The following is a 15,158-nucleotide window of genomic DNA, read 5'->3' as shown; positions in this document are numbered from 1 at the left end:
CATTCAATCAGGATGCAGAGTAGCTGAAGTCCGTGAAGAAGAATGGGCATCAGAAATAAAGGAAGGCTCACATACAACCAGTAGTAGGCTGAAAGGGAAGGGTTTCAAGCATATACTGATCAAAATCAAAGACGATAGCTTTCAGCATGGCTTTTAGCTCAATGGTAAAACAAAACAAAACAAAAAAAGCAACCCTCAGAACTAGACCAATAAGCAACATCATGAAAAAACAGAGAAAGGAGTGAAGTTGTCAATCTACCAGAGTATATTGAATTGGACAAATTTCCTGAAAAACACCTCTTTAAAGTGTTAAAGAGCAAAGTGACCACTTTGAGGATGCAGGTGCTTATTTTCAGTGTGCATGTGAAAGCTGGACAGTGAGTCAGAAGACCAGAGAAGAATGGCTGCATTATGGAGGTGGTAAAGAATCCTGACCACATCCTGGACTCCCACCAGAATGGACAAATCTGTCTGGGAGCAAGGCAGCCAGAACACTTCCTCAAGGGAAGGGTGGCGAGGCGGTGTCTCTGGGACTTGGCCAACGACAAAGGAGAAGACCTAAGAAGAACAGACACCACAACGGGCTCACACGTAAGAACAACTGTCAGGATGCCGGTGGGTGGCTGTGAATCAGACCCACCTCAACAGCACCTGACAGCAATAAAACTGCTGTGCCCTTCGTCATCAAGGACAGGTGATTAAAAAAACAAAAAAGCCCACCTCACCATTTCACTTAAGAATGGCCTTGATGAAACAGTTAAAGGAAAGAAGCATTCGTTTTATCAAATCTAAATTCTGCAGTACAGATCTTTTAAAATCTTTTCAGTGGGCAATATGCATAAAGCACTTCTGCAGGATAGTCAAGTGCATAGTTGTGTGGAGGATCAGCCCTTGTGACTGAGTTGTGAGTGAACTGGCAGTTTTTTAAATAGAAGACACTTTAACTTGAAAGAACAATGGACAACCCATGGTTATTCAGACATGAATCTCTAGCAGGCGTTTCCTGTAAATGGAGTCCGTCACTTCAAGGAAAGCTACCGAGTATTTGTTGCCAGTGACAAAATGCAGACTTTTAATTTAAAAGAGAATTTTGGAAAGCTTCTATGTGTCATGATGAATGTGATAATTTCCCAATACAGACTTTTCTGATGAGATACGTGGTGATATTAATCAATGTGGCATTTTAATGCTGCATTACGAAATATGTCAGCCTTTGAGAGGTTTTACATAATTCAATGAAGCAACACTTTCCAAATGACCAATATTTGGTATTATAAAATCACACCAGGGTAAAAGAACCATCTCAAATGTTAAGACTGAAGAATAGATTTCAACTTCAGATTCAAAGCTGAAACCTAACTTTGAAGAAACTTGCCACGCTTTGGTATAGTACCAGAGAAGACCATGGACCATCACTGGAAAAAATCGTGAGATGCACCCTTTTACGTAAGCTATTTTAGTTTCTTTTCCTAATGATCAAGAAAGCCGTAAACACCACAAAACCTCAATGCCTTTACCACACGCGTTTTATGTGGTATCAAATTGCAATAAAATGTCTCAAAATCTGAGGATCACTGCAACAAAACAGTAAACTGAGTGAAAATTATAAGCACATGAAGAACAGGAGATGCATTGAATAATGAGCTGCTAGTTTGGGAGGCCTAGTTTATTTATTTCCTTTGGGGGGGAATATGTCATGTCAACATCAAGGGGGGTTCAAAAAGTGTGTGGAAAAATGCCATCAGTTTTTAATTCCATTTTTCCATGAACTTTTTGAAGTCCCCTTAGACAGTGAATGTCTCCATTAAAATGTACCTGACATGATTTTTCAGGGATCTTGAGAAACAGAAAAAGAATAAGGCAGAGAGGCCTACCCTACAGATAAGAAAAACTACGATACAGCTACGATAACTGAGGCAGGAGAGTGCCTGCACAAGATAGAGTACAGTCCAATGCACAAAGTAAAGAATCTAAATACAAGCCTAGTCTAGGTGAAAACATCTAGCTCTGCGACATTATGGTGCTGGGGCCCAAGGTGATCCTTATGGGGAAAAACTAGATCCCTACATCACAGCAAAGACCAAAATAAATCCCAGGGGTTATTAGAGATCTAAATATGAAGAGCAAAAATTTAAAACTCTTACAATACACGGTTTATTACCTAAGTATAGGAGATGAGTCATTCATCAAGACAAGCACCAATCATAAACGAAAAACATAATAAATCTGACTGTATTAAAATTAGGTTCAATACAAGATAAAATATACAAAGTTAAAAACAAATGAGATGGCACTTCACATACACCACACTGGCAAATATTTTAAAAACCTTACATACCAACTGTTTGGAGGATGTGATAAAATCCTAAGTCTCAAACAATTTTTGATGGAATTCTAGTGAAGTCACTTTACATTAATTGGCATAATATAGGCTCATAAGGACGTTTTGCATTCTTCTGCAGGTGAGCATAATCTAGGGTCTTAAAAGCTTGAAAGTGCCCATCTGTGATACAACTCTCGGTTTATTTTTGGTCTGAAGAAGGAGAGTGAAGAAAATAAAATATTCAAGGGAGCTACTGTCCAAAGGGCTAATAGTCCACAAGAGGCATAGCTTACATGACACTGAGACCAGAAGAATTAGATGGTGCCCAGCTACTTCTGCAGACCTCTCTGAGTGGGATTCACAACACAAGGCAGAGCAGGAGTAAAACGTAGAAGTGAAAAATCAAATTGCCCCAAAGACCAGACGGACTGGTCTGACAGAGCTGTAGGAACACCCCAACCTCAGACTAGGAGCCTACAACACCATCTGGAGTTGAAGTCAGTCCCAGACCACCTATACACCAAACAATAGATAAGTCTATAAAACAAACAGCACCCGAGAGGAGAGGAAGCTATTCCTTAAAACAATCAATTATACCAGATCAAAAGGACAACACCAAAAGCAAAGATAGGATGGCAGGATGAGGCAGAAAATCCAGACTGAAGAGAAAACGGGGGCCCCGGGAGAAACGGAGCCCAGAGTGCTGGCACATGATGGGGAATGGAAGGAACCACACAGTAACTAAAGTGGAACAGATTTGCTCTGTCCCCTGTCACCTAAAACACAATGAAGAGTTTCATAACAGTAAAGTCAAAGATGCAAAAACTTGGCAATCCCTCAAATGTCTAAGAGAAAATGATAATTAAATGTGGCATGGTATATTCATATAATACTACCAAACCAAAAAAACATACCCACTGCCCTTAATTAATTCTGACTCTTAACAAGCTATACAGCAGGTTACATGATTGGATCAAGTTGTATGGATCAATCTAAGTCCAAGAAACACAGTGGATACAAATATCAAGGCACAGAACAGTACATCTTGGATTCTAGTACATGTAGGTATGTGTAGCTTGCAAATGGTAAATGCCCACAGCACTGACAAACACCGACGTCAGGGCGGAGGGAGAAAAGGGACACACAAACGCTTCAGCCTCTGTAAAGCTGTGTATTACTGTTAAAAACCTAAGAGCATGCTAAGATTTGAAAAAGCTGGGTGAGGGGCATTGGCGTGACATTGTGCTCAATACTCTTTAATAGGTATAGGTATTTTATGACTTAAAAATTAAAGCAGCACAAATGATGTTCCACTTTTAATACTTGTCACTTTTATTTGCAACAAATATCTACTTGGATACCTATTTCTAAAGGCCAGAGAACAGAGCATATAATCTCAACTTAAGGAAATGAATACATACATATTTTTCTCCTTATCAAAAATAAATAGATATGTGCATGCTATGCCAATAAAACTGTTTTTCAAAACAGAAGATAAGAAAGTACATAAGAAACCGTCAGAGGGCTTCAGAGAAGTACTGGCAAGCATGTCGCGGGCACCAGGGCAGGAGGGATCCCACAAGGGTCACTGTCTGAATGCTGCCCTAAGGTCTGCCCCGCCACCTCCACCCCCCAGGCTCTCCCAAAGCTGCAAGATCAGCTATGCGAGAGCAGAGCGCAGTTGGGTTGCTCTTGCCAGTTCCAGTAAAATGCGAGCCCAGTTGTGAGAATGAAGGCCGGAGCTTTCCCTAAAGAGGCTGTCCTTCAGAACTGCTTTCCTTGTAATGGGACCTCATCAAAAACAAAAGTAAAAGAAGCTCTGCAGGATCTTATTAGCAAATCTGTCAGCTCAGACTTTCAGAGGGGTTCGCCAGGCCCCAAAACAAACACAAGAAACGTGGATGCTGCCCTGAACACGCAAGCAACATTTCATAGGGGCCTGTATTAATATGGAACTAGCCTGAGAACAGCTTTATCAAGTCTGCAGCTAACGCTGCTCTTTGAATCCCGGCTTAGCGCGACTTGAAATCACTTCAGATTACTCAAAATAGTACTACTGTGTGGCAAGGAGCCTAGTAAACCATGTTTTGCTGAGATCACAATGTAGACCCACGGTGCCTTTCGCCTGCATTAACCTTTACCATGTGATGGGTCTGCACACAGCACTGTGGATGCACTGACAGTTCCCCTCAGTCTACAGTGCATGCTAGAAATCCGCAGGATTCAGCATTGTTCCAAGCCCAGAGTTAAGACAGCTCGATATCAGAGTTCATGGCCTATCTGAAAATTTCCCCTAATCAAGAGCAATGTGTCCATTCTCTTTTTATGATAAAAATCTAGTGATAATGTGGGGAAAATACTACTACAGCATAATATTGCACAATACTCCAACGGCGTGGAGAAATGAGCAGCAATGAAGGAAAGAGGAGAACAAACACATACTTGTGCAGGCACACCAAGATGTTTGTACATGGTGCGGTCAGGTAAACACTGGACTGCTAACCACAAAGGCACAGGTTCAAAGCCACCAAGTGCTCCCTGGGCGAGAGATGAGGCTGTCTGCTCCCATAAAGGTTTACAAAGCCTTGGAAACTCTACATACTGTCATTATGGGTCAGAATCTACTCTGCGGTGGTGAGTTTGGTTTGTGGGTGAGGGTATCACAACTCCACATTACACACACACCACACACATTTGCATATAACTATCAGAACCCACTTCCCAACAAAGTTGATAAGTATACAATTTAGGTCTCAATACGTTTTATCCTGTGTTCCTTCATCTATAAAAAAAGGCCAAGTTGCTTATAAGAAAGGCGACCCCCCACCCCTGACTTTAAATATATATATATATATATATATATATATATATATATATATATATATATATATATATATATATATATATATTTGGATGTATCCAAAATGGGTTTATTAGAATGACTTCCCACTCATCTCGACTCCGGGCCTTTTAGTGCTGCTCCCGTCTGAAGGAGCATCCTTCTGTGAGCCTTGCTTTTCCTCCTGTAGGCTGACAGGACAGCAGAGTAGCCAACACACAAAACCACTGTTTGTGCATGGCTGAAGACTGTGGTGATTTTATAGCAGCCTGGGCATTTGACATCCATGAAGTAGGAATTGGAGCTCTGCACCAGGCGCTTCTTCTTGTGTTTTCTCTTCTCTTCGGGAGAGGGGTGAAGGAGATCCTTTGCGAGAGGCATGATCCCGAGTGGTCGTCAGCGCCGGAGAGTTGGCTTTATATTAAAGCCGGGAGAGGATGAAAGCTGGCTCTTTCCTGAGGTACTCTCTGGCTTTCACAAGAGCAGTGAACGCAGGGAATCTAGTGGTTGTTGGATCCAGAATCCAGCAGTGCCACCAGCACAAAAGTAAAGCAAACACTAGATACCTTGTGTTCCACTAAAGCATCTCTAGTGTGAGAATCTGGTTCCAGAAGTTCCGTGAGGGGGGGAGAAAACCACTTGCTGAAGGCAGAAAACGTGGTGTTTATAAAGGCGCCGAGGGCAGGGCTTCACACCTGGGGCAGGAAATACTAAGCCAAGAAAGCAAGAGCGGGCTCATACACAAGGCGAAGGGGTATTGTGACCACTGAGAAGAATGTGGTTAGTTGTTGAGGAGACAATGCCCAAATGCCCGTCAACTCCCAAAGACACTGAAACAAAGGGGGAGGGAGGAACGATTCATTCATCGCCACTGGAAGCGGCTATTCCTCCTCGCTCCTTAGACAGCTGAGGAGAAGAACAAGAATTTACTTCCACTTTCTATACAGAAATCCTAGTTTATTCCGGATTGATGTGGGAAATCTGTACCGAAGAATGAATTTGTTCAAAATCTGTACAGAAGAATGAACATTAATGAATTTAAAGGGAATCGCAAAATTGGGGAAACCTCCAATTTGCAACAACCAATGAAACATATCACTCCCACAAGGCTATGCCATCAGCCGAGCAAACACCACTCGGCAAGGGTTGCTGGAGAAGTCCAACAGTGTGGCGCAAAAGTCCCTCCCCTACAGATCCGCCCACCAAATAAAAGCTTTTATGATGGACCAAGAGATTTTATGATGTATCACCACCTGAACAATGTCCGAACTCCGCAGCACAGATCGTGGGTTGTAACATCTGCTCCGCCCAGTGTGATGCAGCAGGGCCCACAGCTCCGAGGGTACATTCTGACCCAAATCCTCAACCTAACTCATGACGCCACGCCCCAAATGCAAACACTCACAGTCATCAAGTTGATTCCAACTCACAGAGACCCTGTAACTGCTAGATTGCCAACAATACAGGGGTAAAGGTACGCGCTAGACAATACCATGGGGCAACAAGAACACTTTCCTAAGTGATAGATGCTCAAGACAACTGCCTTGGTGTGTTAAGAAAACCAGTAGCTGGTGGCTTCTATATAAATCATTTTAGATTTTAAAGAGAGAAAAGAAACACGTAATATAAATACATGTAATAAAAATAACAAAACCCGACCCTTGATTGACTCCTGGTTTGAAGGGGGAAATAGATACAAAGAGCTAAGAAAGTCATCGTCGGGGATGCCTGAACATGAACTGGGCATTACTAGATGATATCAGAAAACTACCACGTTGTTGAATTAGAGAATGTTATGTATATTTCTTCCACAGTTAAAAATAATTACATGAATAACAATGAGTACAAGGAAGAAGAAAATGTTCTAGAAGTGACTGTGGTGAAGACTACAACTCTTCTTGAGATGACTGAATTACTGAATTGTATGACATGTGGTTGAAGTGCCAATAAAAATGTAAAAATAACAAAAGAAAAAGTAAATTACTAAAAAAAAAAAGAAGACGTAAATCAATGTAAGCCTCAACTGTAATAATGCATTATAAGGACAAGTAAGCACAACTCTTCTGAAGGCAAAAATATTTGAGAACAGTGTAATGGCATGAGATGTAAATATGTATGTACACTTCTGATATGTTCACATACACATCAGAACCTATATAACAAAACCAAACTCACTGCCATCGAGTCAGTGCTGACTCACAGTGACCCTCTGTGGGTTTCCAAGGCTGTAACTGTTTACAGGAGTAGAACCAATCTTGCTCCCTCAGAGTTGCTGGTGATTTAGAACTGCTGACCATTCGGCTCAGTCTAACTCGTAACCACACCACAGATCCTTTAAACCAGGGGTCCTCAAACTATGGCTCACGGGCCACATGCGGCCTGCTGAGGACATTTATCTGGGCCGCTGGGTGTTTTTCCCCCCTTTTGTTTTTTTACTTCCAAATAAGATATGTGCAGTGTGCATAGGAATTTGTTCAATAAAAAAACAAACAAACAAACAAACTCTAGTCTGGCCCTCCAACGGGTCTAAGGGACAGTGAACTGGCCCCCTGTTTAAAAAGTTTGAAGACCCCTGTTTTAAACCAATGTAGCTAGGTAAGTGAAATGACAAAACGTAAACATCTGTTGAATCCAGGTGACAGGTATAAATGTGATTATTGTACTAGTTTGCAATTTTTCTGTGGTTAACATTTTCCATTCTGTCATTTTAAAAACTTGGTTGAAATTGTACTTCCTATAAACCAGCAGTTCTCAACCTGTGAGTCGCGACCCCTTTGGGGGGTCACACAATCCTTTCACAGTGGTGGCCCGATTCATCACAGTAGCAAAATGACAGTGATGAAGTAGCAACGAAAATCATGTTGTGGTTGGGGGTCCCCACCACATGAGGCACTGTGTGAAAGGGTCGCGGCGTGAGGAAGGCGGAGAACCGCTCCTCTAAACGCTCCTCTGAACCTTGTTGTTGTGAACTGCTGTCTAGTCGGCTCGACGCATGGTAACCCCACGATCAATAGAACAAAACAGAAACTACCGGGACCTATCTGGTTTTCACGAGCGGAGTTTTCGACACAGATGGCCAGGCCCTGCTCTCAGTTAGCTTCGTCGGAATCGACTCATCCTCTCAGTCTGTCTCACTCTAACCTGCTCAGCGTCATGGCAGAGACGCGATGGCTGCAGATGAGGAACAGGGGCCAGAAGCTGAACCCAGGTCTCCAACAAGGGAAGCAAGAGCCCTCCCACTGAGACACCAGTGCCTCCCTCCTTCCTCTAGGCTCCCACGCAGCACGTGTGGCTTACCACCCTTTCAGAAGGGATTGCTCAGCCCCCAGCCCCGCAATTCAAAGCTTTTGTACTTTAGCCTGCACTGTAGGATAAAGTGCAGGCATTGCTTTTATTGCAGGCGCCTCTCCCCCGTGTCCCAGACCCTCAGCGGGGCACAGAGCCCACTCTGGGAAACAGTGCTCTCCATTATAACCCAGGAGCCCAGGTGGCAGAGTGGGCGGAACGTTGGGCTGCCAGTTTGAACCCACAAAGTCGCTCCTCAGGAGAACACAAAGCAGTCGGCTTCTTCAAGATTTACAGGAGGTAAACCTTAATCAATCCCTAAAGTCCTTCACCAGCAACTGGGAAGCCAGTGTGTGTGTTACTGGCCCCCACTGCTTTCCAACTCTTCCGCTCTGGCTACTCAGTAACTAGGACTTCCAGCAACATTTTAAATTCCTTCAGGCATTGTTATTCGGTGCCCCCAAATCAGCCCGACGCACAACAGAATGAAACACCGCCTGGTCCTGCCAGCATCTTCACAGTCCTTCAGGTAAGGGCATCTTTTCATCTTTTTCTACTCCATCACAGCTGGGGATGAAACATTCTGCCATCAGCAGACTTTTAAAGAGTGCTAGTGCCAATCCTGTGCCCAGAGAAGAGACTTAGTATAGTACCCTAAGTAGCTAAGTGAGCTTTTAAAATCAACACTCCTTAGCAGAACGGCAGCTCCCTTAAATAAACAATTCTGAGTCACAGTAATCAGAAAAAGATTTTTAAAAACATCACTTATGCGCTAACAGACACTAGTCACGCAGAGAAACTATCATCCAGGAGTTGGAGGGGGGGAAATGGGATGTAGATTTTCTATCTTCCTAGAAGTGTCATGGATCTACTGTTACCCAGGCTTATAGCTTTATCCTCAAGAGTCCTCTTCAGTCCAAGACCCCCACCCCCATGTCACACTGTGACAGTATTTATCCACAACTGCTCGCTGTAATGAAGCTTAATGAGTTATACAGTGAACCTGACAGTCGCAGATAAAAGACTGCACCGAAGATCAAAAACTGTGCTGCCAGTGGGTGAGGAAACAGGCCTTCTGACGCTCCTTGCAGGAATGCAAATTGGTACAAAAGCTTGGGAAGGAATTGAGTAACAACTACCAAGACTGAAAATGCACCTACCCTTCAAGTCGGTAGTTGCACTAGGTATTTATCCAACAGACATTCGTGTACTTAAGTACATACAAAAGATTTAAGTACATATTGGAAACAACCTACATGTCCAATAATATGGTTGGATAAGGAGGGAATCCTATACAGTGGTATACCTGCCCACCTTCCAAAACAGAAGCAGCACGGTATGAACTGCACCTTTGAAATGATCACCAAGACACAGGAAGTGCAAAGAAGCAAAGGGCAGAACAATGGGTACAGTGTATAAAGGAGAGGAACAAACCCGTCAAAGCATAAAAGGTATATATGCTATGTAAACAAAAGTTAACTCTGGCAGGATCAACGAGCTACAGGTAACCATGTTGGCCTTGCAGGCAGGTCGCCAGATAGCTGAAAGGGAGATGGCAGGAGAGAGACTTTGACCCTCCCTCTCACTGGGTACCTTCTGAGTTTCACTTCACATACACGGACATGTGCGACTCACTCTCCAGAGTGGTTTCAGAGCAAACTGAAAAAAGCTCGGTGCCAAAATAAAAGAACGTATCCAATGATACGCATCTTAATCCTAAAAGCATGTCATAAACTTTTCAAATGAGTCCTGTGTAAATTCAACCGGATCAAATGTTTCCAGATAAGAGCCCAGTATCCCGGAAGCCTACTGCAAAAAGGTGCACACGGTACCTCAGCTTTACCTCATGGTTTCGCCATAAGCTGAAACAAGTCTGGGCACAGGCAGCACTGAACATCTCCAACTGAGAGGCCGGTATCAACGAGCCAGTCTGGGGAGCTCAAAAAGTTTAAGTCACAAAGCACCGAATGGCTACTAACCAGCCTAGCCCCGAGGGTGAGGCTGTTACAATAATTTACACTCCTCAGTCTTGGCACAAGGGGAAAAAATGGTGAGTCTCCAACGCTTTCCCAGGACACAGATGCTATCTTGTGCCCAGAGAAGGGACTTAGTACAGTCCCGGCTCACAGAGACCCTACAGGACAGGACAGAACTACCACTGTCAGTTTCTGACACTGCTGACTCTTTACAGGAATAGAAAGTCTCATCTTTCTCTCCTGGAGCACCTGGCGGTTTCAAACTGCTGACCTTCTGGTTAGTGGCACAATGAGGAGCCCACTATGCCACCAGGAAGATATATGTACCCCAGGACCTATGCTTCCTCTGTCATTTCAGGGAACTCCAACTCAGGAAACACGACAAAAGACAACTGAACCAAGCAAAGGCCCGAGTTAAGCTAGAAGGTGAATGAAATATATACTTTAAGATCCAAGCATACAAGATGCTAAAGAATGGCACCCCTCAAAAATTCTTGAGAGAATACAGAACACAAAGGAAAGAGACTAGAAAATAAAGCTGAAGAAGTCCCTATTAGTTATCCACATAGGAGACAAGAGTTGGCAGGGAAAACTGAAAAACAAAACAAAAACACAGAAAATGCCCGCGCTCCCAGCATCAAACAGCTCGGCTATGCATTTCAACGCTACTCAACCAAGCCTTTTGCTAGTTACGTTTCAGGTTTCTCCACCGGTTCCGATGGCAGCGGTGAGGTGCAAATTCAAGGGCTGTGTCTACCTGTCCCCTGAGGAGACAGGCCCAGGATCACTAAGCACCACTGTTCACAGAACTTTGTCTGAAGTTTCGTTTGGTCGGCTCATGTGTAAAAAATAAAAAAGTCACTGTCCTTACTCAGAACCGCCACTGATGAGTGACCGTCCCCGGCAGCCTCCTCCGACTGCTTTTGTTTTCACGGGCTCAGAGCGCCTCCATAATGCACAGCTGAAAACGAAAGCTTTAAGGCCGCTCTCTCAGCAAAAACAGAAGTGGTAAAGGGGTTCGAGCGTCTGTGGGGTCCTGGCCCAGAGAAACTCGCTTTCTGGAATTACAGTTGCTACCCTAGGTCGCCTCCCGGGCTGTTTCTCCACCTCGCCCAGTTCTGTGCAGATGACTCACAACTGAACTGAAAGGAAATCCCCAGAGTTCCTCCCGATCCCTGGTCCTCCTTCCGAAGGCTGCCCAAAGTCCCTGCCGGAATTACCGAATTGAGTTGGGGCACCTAAATTTAGGAGCGGTCTGCACAGGGCGCACCAGGCGGTGGGGAGGAAGGGAAAGGTCAAGTAACCCTAGAAGGAGCAGTTGCAGTGACAGTTTCCAAAGGGTCAGCGTGGGACACTTTGGCTCTGGGAAGCGCTTGGAACCTGGGAGTCTGGGGCAACATCAGACGCAAATAGGACTTCGCTCATAGATTCCTGAAACCACGGACACCCTGGCTCTGAACCGCAGCAGCAGGCTGGCTCCAGGGCGGCGAGTCCAACGCACAGCTTAAGGGCGCCCAAGTGCTCTAGGGGCTCTTTATCCCGCAGGTCCCCGCAGCCCCGCGATGCGCATGCGCCCCCGCGGCGGCGGCGCGCACACACGCCCCTGGCTCGGTCACGCTCGCGCATGCGCAGTCGCCCATCTCGCCGCAGGCGACAGCTCACTATTTGGCAAGGGGGATGGGGCTGGGGAAATGATGGGGGTGCTGGAGGCGGGGGGCGCGTTGGTGGCTCCTGAATGCTTGGGATTGGGAGGAAGGACGGCTGATTAGGCTCGGGCATTCGTCGGCCACGTAACCCGGCAAGTAAGAAATGAGGCAGAGAAAAGTGTACGTGTGGTGGGTGGGGGTGGTGTGTGTGTATGGGGGGGGGTCAGTCACCTCTTTAAGGGAGGCGCCCCCTCCACTCCGACAGGACGACCCCCTCCTTCTCTCCTCCCCCCACTCACCTGAGAGCGGCGGCGACAGCTGCTGGTCCCCGTGCCCCTGCGCTCGCTTCATACTGTCCGCAACATCCGGGACCTGCGGGACCGCCGATACACAAACACACACACTCGGATTCGCGCACACTCACACACACACACACACCCGGAGACACACCGGCCGGGGCGTCATTGCGTCAGCACGTCGACGCAGCGAGCGCGTACCCGCCGGGCCCCACCCCGCGCGGCCTTCTCGCCGGCTCCCCCTCGTTGCTCCCGGCTCCTCCCCGGAGCCTCCCGTCCCTCCGCCCTCTGCCCCAAGCCCCGCCCACCTCCGCTAGTGCGCATGCGTCCCGGGCCTCCGGGGCCTGGGCGACCGCGGGGGGCGGGGCTTGAGGAGAAAGGCGGGAACTCGGAGAGGGTCGCGTGCAGAGCGAGGCAGCCTGGCGCCGAGGTGCGAGGACAAACTGAGGGCAGCCAGGAGGAATCGGCAGTGGACAGCGAAATCGTAAAGGGATTTAACAATAGCGGTGTGTGTGTGTGTGTGTGTGTGTGTGTGTGTGTGTGTGTGTGTGTGTGTGTGTGTGTGTGTGTGTGGCTTTTTTAGCCAACTGGGTGATGGTAAACGTTTTGTTGTTGTTTACGCTTAATGTTAGAAATTCTTTTAAGTTATTTGGAATTTAGACACAGAAACAGAATGGAGAACCATTCTTTCGAAGGCCAGGTATAGACATGGCCTACCTAAAAGGAGGCTGGTTTGGTGATAATTTGTTGCCTTGGACACCTCTGTCCCCAGTCAGCATCACCTCCTGGCTCCCAGGGGTCTTCAGTAATAACAACTGAGTTGTGAACAAGAAAAACATCAGAGCTCCTTGGCCCTGGCAGGAAAAGAGCCACCTCCCCGTTGGAGTATGCCATGAACATCAATGAGGGGACATTTATTATTGCTACTCTTCTTTCTTCAAGCATAATATTCAATATATATACGCTGAATTGAGCCAACAACTCCAAAACCCTAGGTGCAGGCACTGGCTCTTTTCCCTCCCGAGGGAGTAATTATGTAGGCACACACACATTGGACCCAAAAGAGCAACCAGATGAACCTGTAGGTCATGCGGTGACAAAGTATGGGCCCTGCTTTGGGACCAACTTCCGGGAGCCCGGCCACGTCCCAGGCCTGTGGGACTGTTTCCAGGAGACGGTGCTCACGGTTGCCTGCCACTTGTGCTCGGCGCCAAGTAGCCGGTGAATGTGTTCGACAGGGGGATAGCCACAAGGGGGTAAGAAATCCCAGGCGCTCAGCCACTTTCAAATCCACAAACCAACTGTACGATCCCACAGTTGAAAATGTCCCAAAAATCAACGGTCAGAACACGCCCAACTCCTAGCACCTGAACAACCGGTACTGCAGTCAAAAAGACCGAGAAATTAAGATCCAGGTTGTAGGAAGATGTGATCACTGCACCCCCTTATAAGCCCAGAGAGATTCCCTCCCTCAATTATTGAGCTGACTCTTGTAGAGTTCCTATTAGATTTCACTTACCATCATTATCCACAGCCCCTTGAGTGTTGCTGCAGCCAGGTTTCAGTCCTTGTGAAAATTCAAAATGCCAGAGGTAACCCAGCAAATTATAGGCACTGGCCCTCAGGTGTCAGAGAGGCTGCTCAGTTACCTGTTCTCTGGACTTCAGAGTTCACTCGAAGAAAGAGGGGGTGGGGAAGGAGGGAAGAGAGGAGTGTAGAGGTGCACGGGGGTGCAGAAAGGATACTGGAGGGCTGGACAGTACACTTTGCCTACCTCACAATTGGGGCTCATCATTACAGTTTGGACAGAGTCTTCTCAGGACCTGGGAGGGGACTCCTGGGAAGAGTGAGTCTGTCAGCAGCTTGCTGGGCTGGGCTTAAGACCCCGTGATCTGGAGGGACGTGAGAGGTCCTGTCCCCATCTGCTGCCCGGTGCGATGATGCCTCTATTCTACTGTGGGGATCACACCATCCACCTGAGACGTGAACCTACCCGCCTCGGTACAAAGGACTTTGATTTGGTGTGGAGCTGATTAAACGATTGTAGATGTCCTTGGAAGCACTGTGTGGAAGAATTTTAAACAGCATCTCCTTTTTAATATGCACTTCCTCTTCGGTTTTAATTATTTTGTTCCTACATTTTCCCTTTCAATTTACTAAAATCTAGAAATGTAATTAGAGCAGAGCCTGGGCTCACAGAAAGCTGCCAGGGTTTCTACAGCGTGATTAAATAGACCAGGCATCCCTTTAGTGCGGGGCTGAAAAATAGGATTCTCATTATTATCTCGCCCTTATCCAGGAAAGAATCAGCACCACGTACAGATATGGATTTATTGAAAATGCAGCACTAATTAAAAACGCACCCAACCCCTTGACGAGGTTTGAAAAAAGAGAGAGAGAGAGAGAGAGAGAGGGGCCAGTTATTTAATTATTTCTTCCCATTTACTGTTTTGTTGTTGTAACCACGACAAGCAAGACGCCCCCCTCACTCCTCTATCCTCAAAATAAAATTTGTCCCTCCTCATGGGGGACTTAACGAGGCTTTTATCTATGCAACAACCAGCAAACTTACAATGGCACCAATTCAGTTTGCGGCTCCTTGTGGTGGTAGGAAACAAGCTGAACTCATTTACTTCATCCAAAAGACAAACGGCCAAAGTGTTCATTGGCTGTCACGGGTCACATTGGGCAACTGATCTGTCCCCAAAGATCCAGAGATGTCTGGTACTTATTCTGCCAACAAGTTATCTTCAGCTCCACTTTACCATGCAGTAAGCAAAGGCAGGAGTCCCC

At 46.1% G+C, this 15,158-nt stretch overlaps 1 protein-coding gene across 6 annotated transcripts in view; it reads right to left on the bottom strand.

Annotated features, from left to right (window-relative positions):
* The window catches only part of SPOP (speckle type BTB/POZ protein), an 81,502-nt gene extending 68,956 nt beyond the window's left edge, over positions 1-12,546 (bottom strand). For 3 of the 6 annotated variants that reach the window (XM_075561655.1, XM_075561652.1, XM_075561656.1), the window contains exon 1: positions 12,369-12,546. The gene's annotated coding sequence lies outside the window, so the exon portion shown is untranslated. Of the gene's footprint in view, positions 1-10,290; positions 10,311-11,294; positions 11,479-12,368 lie in introns of those variants that run through there. The other 3 variants (XM_075561653.1, XM_075561658.1, XM_075561654.1) reach the window with 2 other exon arrangements.
* Positions 12,547-15,158: the final 2,612 nt, after the last annotated feature.

This window comes from Tenrec ecaudatus, chromosome 10 (genome assembly GCF_050624435.1).
Source record: "Tenrec ecaudatus isolate mTenEca1 chromosome 10, mTenEca1.hap1, whole genome shotgun sequence".
Classification (NCBI taxonomy): domain Eukaryota; kingdom Metazoa; phylum Chordata; class Mammalia; order Afrosoricida; family Tenrecidae; genus Tenrec; species Tenrec ecaudatus.
This window is presented reverse-complemented; position numbering and strand designations above follow the sequence as displayed.